Source organism: Pelodiscus sinensis, chromosome 23, assembly GCF_052426305.1.
Source record: "Pelodiscus sinensis isolate ZL-2025 chromosome 23, ASM5242630v1, whole genome shotgun sequence".
NCBI lineage: Eukaryota > Metazoa > Chordata > Testudines > Trionychidae > Pelodiscus > Pelodiscus sinensis.
Window position 1 is genome coordinate 26,884,498 of NC_143074.1, and position 8,264 is coordinate 26,892,761.

The window sequence follows — 8,264 nt, forward strand, 5'->3', positions numbered from 1 at the left end:
CAAGCATGATTAAAGGTCTAGAGAACATGACCTATGAAGGAAGACAAAGAATTGGGCTTGTTTAGTTTGGAAACGAGAAGACTGAGAGGGGACATGATAGCGGTTTTCAGGTATCTGAAAGGGTATCACAAGGAGGAGGGAGAAAAATTGTTCTCTTTGGTGTCTGAGGATAGGACAAGAAGCAATGGGCTTAAATTGCAGCAAGGGAGGTTTAGGTTGGACATTAGGAAAAACTTCCTAATTGTCAAGGTGGTTAAGCACTGGATAAATTGCCTAAGGAGGTCAAGGAATCTCCATCTCTGGGGATATATAAGAGCAGGTTAGATAGACATCTATCAGGGATGGTCTAGACGGTACTGTTTAAAACTAATAAAAGAAAGTTCTTCACACAGCATGTAGTTAACCTGTGGAACTCCTTGCCAGAGGAGGCTGTGAAGGCTAGGACTATAACAAAGTTTAAAGAGAAGCTAGATAATTTCATGGAGGTTAGGGCCATAAAAGGCTATTAGCCAGGGGGCAGAAATGGTGTCCCTGGCCTCTGTTTGTCAGAGGCTGGAGAAGGATGGCAGGAGATGAATCGCTTGATCATTGTCTTCTGTCCACCCTCTCTGGGGCACCTGGTGCTGGACACTGTTGACAGTCAGGCTACTGGGCTAGATGGACCTTTGGTCTGACCCAGAACAGCCGTTCTTATGTTCTACTGGGTCCTGCCATGATGGCAGGGGACTGGATTCTGACCTCTCGAGGTTCCTTCCAGGTATAGTGTTCTATGATTTAGCCAACTCTGATCTCTGTGAAAGTCGGTTACTAAGTAAAATAAAACAGAACACACAAGCTAAGCTTAATACACTAAGAAAACTAGTTACATGTAATATCTCTGTAAAAAGGTGCCCTGATAATCTTTAGATTAGACATCCTTCCTGTATGGGTCCAGTTTCTTCCCCTTGTTCAGTCATAGTTTCCAGCAGTCATCTTGGGTGGGGTAGCAAGGAAGAACTGATGATCTAGATGACCTCACCCTTAAATAGGTTTTTGCAAAGAGAGGAATCTGTGTTTAGGAAACTTTCCCTCTGCTCATGTAAGAAAATACAGTATCCAAAATGTATCCCAGCATCAGGTGACATGGACACGTGTTAGTTGGAGCCACCATAGTCCCTGCTCACAGAAAAAACAAGTCCATTTACAAATCATAGTCCTGAGTATTAGACCATTAAGTTGAGTATTACTAATAGTCCTCACTTAGCATGACTTCATTAGTCACATAGGCTTTTACTTATTTCTAACTCCAAATATAGGAATGATAATGAATACAAATCATACAAAAGAGCTAACTGTATTCAGTGGATTATAGCCTTTGCAGTGATATATAAAGCAGTCCAGATAGGTCTCATTCATAAGCAAATTCCCACAAAGAACATGGAATATGCCATTACAACAATCATTTACAGCATTTTTTTAAATTGCAATACTGAACATTTTAATTCTGAACATTCTTGACAACAGTCTACCTTAGAGGTGGACAAGACTGCCTCTGCGAGCTGGATGTGGCCTGCCAAGCCAATCAAGACCTGGGGACAGGGGAGGGTGTAAAGTCTCTCTCTCTCTCTCTCTCTCAACGCTCCCCCCTCTCTCCCCTGCCGGGTGTATGGCATCAGAGGGAACTGCCAGCTGTTTTAAAACAGCAGTTCTCTCTAGCCACTGTATGCCCTTGGCAGGGCGGGAGGCAGGGAGTGAGAGACTGTGTGCTCCCTCCCCACCCCCACACAAGATCTTACCCTGACACCGGGGTGGGGGGATGTGGCATCAGAGGGAACCGCCAGCTACTTTAAAACAGCCAGCAGTTCTCTCTAGCTGTCCTGTACCCCTGGCAGGACAGGGGGCAAAGGACTTTGTGTGCTCCCCAGGCCCTCATGGGCCTGGGGGCAGTGGGAGTGTACGAAATCTCCTTTTGCTGTGGCGCCTAGTGGGAACTGCCAACTGTTCTCACTGGGGGCAGAGGGGCAAAGACTGGAACAGGCCCTTCACTTCCTACTGGATACCCATTCCTTGTATCAGCAAAGATTACCTTCTACTGAATTGGCTTTTATAACCAATATTGGTGGGGGAAAATATAAAAAAAAATCCTGTAACAGGAGACTGCTAAAAGAGTTTAATAAAACTCAACTTCCAACATTACTGCTCCCATTACTTAAATTTCTGATTAATGTTTTCAGAGAAGTTTAACATAGTATATGCTGTTTTTAAGCAGTGTGGGTTCATGTGCCAGTCTTAGTAGTGATAAATGGGACACTGTGATGGTAATGAGCGGGAGGAGTAGTTAAAAATTGTGCTAGAGAAAAGAAAGGATCTGTTTAAAAAAAAAAAAAAAGAGAGAGAGAATGAGGTGAGTGAAAGGAATTGTGAAGGAAAGAAGCCAGCAGGAAGAGGAATATTTTAATGGCTGTTGGGTTTATGTTGCCTGGCATTTCACCCCTCTGCTGAGTAGCTCTAAATGAAGAGCCTTAAAATGGGTAACAATGCATCATTGTGACAAGTGTTTCTAAATAGGTTGTGGCAATCCCAAAGTTCTCCAATACTAAAGTCAGTAATAACTATGGAGTTCTCTTCTTTGTTCATGCGTAAAGCACCCACTAACTTAAGGAATGCAAATACAGATCATGTTCAAGTGAACATACAAGTGCAGCTTTACATAGTTCAGATTCTTTGTATGTGACTCTGGAATGAAAGACAGTAATTTCACAGTGCAATTGTAAGGGATGGAATTTAATCTCCTCCTCACCACCCCTTCTCCTCCTATCCACATTTAGAGATTTCTATTGAAAACATACCAATAATTCAGCTTCAGTCCATTTGGCCTTCATTCAGCTATGAAAATTGACATTTGTTGATCTAGATCAGGAAGAATGTTTGATTTCCAAACAAAGACTGGGCCTACTTCAGTTTAAAAAACAGGTCATTCAGCTAATCTCTAGAGAAATCAATATTCACACAAAGCTCCTTTTTCATGCTTAGCAACTTTTCTTTGACGCAGTGTGACATACAGCAATTCATTCAACTTTTTGCATCCAGTGAATACAGACATTGCCTTAAATATACTATTAACTGAGTTTTAGTTGTGTGACTTCTATCATCAGTGGAATTCCATTTGTGCCTCTAAATTATTTCCTATTATGCAATGTTACATATTTATATTGCAGTAAGGCTGTAAGAGTGTAGGCAATTAACTGATAAGCAAAAGCTTATCGGTTAATGCTATAGAGTATAGACAACATGCATTTCCCCCAATCCCAGTAAATTTTTAGTAGGCTGGCCAGCAGCCTGGTTCAGAATGGGTCCAGGACATGCACTTTAAATGCAGAGGCATTAGGAGGCAGGCGGGTGGGACAGGCAGCCCAGCTCAGTTCCAGCTCGTGCCGGGTCCGGGAGCTCAGCCCCCCTGCTGGACAGGGGCTGCTGCCTCTGTATCAGAGGCAGAAGCGCAGGGCACAGGCAGTTGGTCCATGCAAGGAACTGTTTTTTAAACTGGCTCTGACAGATGCAGCAGTACAAAGTGGCTGGGAGATCCTCTGGAGTGGGGCCGGAGTGCACTGGCTGCTGGCCCCCAACCCCAAGGGACTATAGAATAGTTGAGTAAGTGACAAGAATTCTTGAGGTCAATCGACTGTTCTATGAACTGATATTTAACATCCCTATATTGTAGTAATGTCTGTAGGCCCCTTGTGGGGATAACTTGGTAAATGTGCTGAAGGATCTGAGCAGGGGCCGTGCGCACCTTGACCTGCTGTTCACAATCAGGGAGGAACTAGTAGAGGAAATAGAGGTGGGTGACAACCTCGGAAGCAGTGACTGAGATGGTAGATTTCAGGATCTTGACCAAAGAAAGAAAGGAGAGTAGCAAAATACACATGCTGGACTTCAGAAAAGCAGACTTTGACTCCCTCAGAACTGATGGGCAGGATTCCTTGGGATGCTTACAAGAAGGGGAAAGAGTCCAGGAGAGCTGGAAGTATTTTAAAGAAGCCTTAGTGAAGGCACAGGAAGAAACCATCCCGATGTGCAGTAGGAAAAGCAAATATGGCAGGCAACCAGATTGCCTTACCGGGGAAATCCTTGGGGAGCTTAAACACAAAAAGGAAGCCTAGAAGAAGTGGAAACTTGGACAGATGACTAGGGAGGAGTATAAATATATTGCTCAAGAATGCAGGGGAGTTATCAGGAAGGCAAAAGTGCAACTGGAATTGCAGCTAGCAAGGGAAGTGAAGGGTAACAAGAAAGGTTTACATAGGCATGTTGGCAATAAGAGGGTGATCAGAGAGGGGGTGGGGCCCTTACTGGATGAGGGAGGTTACCTAGTGACAGAGGATGTGGGAAAAGCTGAAGTACTCAATGCTTTCTGTGCCTCTGTCTTCACAGACAAGGTCAGCTCCCAGACTAATGCACTAGACAGCACAGTGTGGGAAGGAGGTGGATGCCTCTTGGTGGGGAAAGAACAGGTTAAGAACTATTTAGAAAAGCTAAACATACACAAATCCATGGGTCTGGATTTAATGCATCCAAGGGAATTGGCAAATGTCATTGCAGAGCCTTTGGCTCTACACTCGTGGAGATTGGGCGAGATCCTGGATGATTGGAAAAAGACAAATGTAGTGCCCATCTTTAAAAAAAGGGAAGATGGACTTTCCAGGGAACTACAGACCAATCAGCCTTTCCTCAGTCCCTGGAAAAATCATGGAGGGGATCCTCAGGGAATCCATTTTGAGGCACTTGGAAGAGGGGAAAGTGATCAGGAATAGTCAACATGGACTCACCAAGGGCAAGTCATGCCTAACCAATCTGATTAGCTTCTATGATGAGGTAACTGGCTCTGTGGATATGGAAGAGTCATTGGATGTGATATATCTTGACTTTAGCAAAGCTTTAGATATGGTCTCCCACAGTATTCTTACCAGCAAGTTCAGGGAGTATGGATTGGATAAATGGACTCTTAAGATGGATAGAAAGCTGGCTAGAATGTCAGGCCCAACGATTAGTGATCAATGGCTCGATGTCAGATTGGCAATCGGTTTCTAGTGGAATGCCCCAGAGATAGGTTCTAGGACTGGTTTTGTTCAACATCTTTATTAATGACCTGGATGAGGAGATGGATTGCACTCTCAGCAGGTTTGCAGATGACACTAAACTAGGAGGAGAGGTAGATATGCTGGAGGGCAGGGATAGGGTTCAGAGTGACCTAGACAGGTTAGAGGATTGGGCCAAAAGAAATCTGATGACGTTCAACAAGGACAAGTGTAGAGTCCTGTACTTGGGACGGAAGAATCCCAAACATTGTTACAGGCTGGGGACCGAATGGCTAAGTAGCAGTTCTGCAGAAAAGGACCTGGGGATTACAGTGGATGAGAAGCTGGATATGAGTCAACAGTGTGCCCTTGTAGCTGAGAAGGCTAATGGCATATTAGGATGCATTAGGAGGAGCATTGCCAGCAGATCTAGAGAAGTGATTATTCGGCTCTGGTGAGACCATACCTGGAGTATTGTGTCCAGTTCTGGGTCCCCCGCTATAGAAAGGATGTGTACGCTATAGAAAGGATGTGTCTGGAGAGAGTCCAGGGGAGGGTGACCAAAATGATTAGGGGGCTAGAGAGCATGACCTATGAGGAGAGACTGAAAGATTTGGGTTTGTTTAGTCTGCAGAAGAGAAGAGTAAGGGGGGGATTTGATAGCAGCCTTCAACTTCCTGAAGGGAGGTTCCAAAGAGGATGGAGAAAGACTGATCACAGTAGTGACAGATGGCAGAACAAAGAGCAGTGGTCTCAAGTTACAGTGCGGGAGGTCTAGGTTGGACATTAGGAAACACTGTTTCATTAGGAGGGTGGTGAAGTACTGGAATGGGTTACCTAGGGAGGTGGTAGAATCTCCATCCCTAGAGGTTTTTACGTCTCGGATTGACAAAGCCATGGCTGGGTTGATTTAGTTGTGATCGGTCCTGCCTTGCGCAGGGGCCTGGACTTGATGACTTCCTTAGGTGTCTTCCAGCTCTGTGATTCTAATGAACTGCGTGATATATAAATAATAGGAAGGCAGAACTGGTCCCCATATCCAAAAAGCATAACTTCTCAGAAGACCTGCAATGTCTGATGGGTGGGGAGTAGGGAAAAGAGAGATACAAAAGTATATATATGCCCTAAAATATGTGCAATGGGTTGTGAACTCACCACCATGGTGCCCTGGTCACACTGGGAATTAGCTCTGTCCACAGCAGGGTGCCCCCCTCCTGGCTGGTGTTTTACCCATCATTGCTCCACACACTTTCCTCACTGTTCTGGACCTGTATCACTCCCCAGATCATGACGTCCTCTTCAGGACACTACCCTCTGGCAGTGCCCACCACACTGGTTTCTCACCCCGTTTCTGGGGGTATTAGCTGTCCTCAGTCTCATGCTTGCCACCATGGCCAACTGTAACCTCAGTCTAGCCCCTCACCTCAGGTGCAAGCTCTAGTCCATAAAGGCCACTCCTCAGCGTGGCTAGGTACAGTGCAAGGGGAAAGGGAAGGGATCCAGCGCACCCACTACTCTGAGTCCTGACCCGGGAACCCTCTGGCGGCAGCCTTGCCCTGCCCTCCTCAACACCTCTACTGCCTCCTGTGACCTGGGCCACTTCCTCTGTGATCCTTGACCCTTGCATCAAGGTCTGCAGTCTGGCAGATGTCATGCTGAAGCTTCAGTCTCTCCTGCTCCCCTGAGCCTGTGTAGCAATGATTTCTCTAAGGTGCTTCCCTGGGAACCAGTCCTGCACCCTCCCTGATCAAAATCCAACTGCTCCCTGCTAAGAAGCTCCTTTTATAGAGGGCTGCCCTCTGATTGGCTTTTTAAAAGTCTCTTCCTAATTGGCCCAGGTTTTGCACATGCTCCCTCTAGCCTGCTTTAGCCCCCTCCGGCTAGAGTAGGGCAACTGCCAGTACAATTTGCTATTTTGTTCTTATAAATTCATAAAATAAGAATCAACTATCTTTTCCTTAATCTAGTGAATTGTTAATTCACTAATTGATAGTCTTTGAATCATAAAGTTTAAGGCCTGAATGAACCATTACATTATCTAGTCCAGTGGCTCTCAGCCTTTCCAGAATACTATACCCTTTCAGTAGTCTGGTTTGTCTTGGGTACTCCCAAGTTTCACATTCATTTAAACGCTACTTGCTTATAAAGTCAGACATAAAAATAAAGTTCACACACATTGTTACTGAAAAATTGTTTACTTTCTCATTATAATATAAATCAGTAGGAATTTAATTATTGTATTTATATTTCAGTGTATAGTACATAGAGTAGTATAAACAAGTCATTGTATGAAATTTTAGTTTTCACTGTCTTTTATATGTAGCCTCTTGTATTACTAGGCAAATATCTAGATGAGTTGATGTACCATCTTGGAGACCTCTGCATGCCCCTGGTTGAGAATTACTGATCTCTTCCTACTATGATCGCCTCCTGTACATTACAAACCACTGCTGCCGCCACCGGACCCATACACTAAACTGTAGAATTTGAATGAGAATTGGATAGAGGCTTAATGGGTCAGCTGAGGCAGGGTGTTCCCTGTGTAATGGGGAAATATAGTTTAAATATTTTTTTTTTTTGAAAGAAGCCTCAAATTATGGGGTCACTCGCTACCTATGCTTTTACTCAGGTGCCTCTTATTCCTCATTTCCAATAATCCGGGATCTAGTAGGATCACTGCTAAGCTCTGATCTAAATAAAAACCACCGTAATGCTGAGGAGGAGGTATAAAGCCCCTTTCTTATATGGATGTTTGTTGGGTAAATTTGGATGTTGATACTGATCAAATAGTGAAAGGTTCTCAGCCACATTATGAAAATCACCATTAGACCATTGTATGTCCAAATATTCACAAGGAGGAGGGAGAAAAATTGTTCTCCTTCCCCTCTGATGAAAGGACAAGAAGCAATGGGTTTGAATTGCAGCAAGGGAAGTTTAGGGTAGACATGAGAAAAGTTTCTTGTCAGGGTGGTGAAACACTGGAATAAATTGCCTACGGAGGTTACAGAATCTCCATCGCTGGAGATATTTAAGAGTAGGTTGGATAGACATCCATCAGGGATGATCTAGACCAGTGGTTCCCAAACTTTTCGGCATCACGCCCCCTTTTTGATTTTTGAGAAACCCTCACGTCCCCCCCCCTCCAAAATAACAGCAAAACTCGTTGAGGGGAAAAAAAAAGGAACGGACTGGGGCAGCAAAACTTGA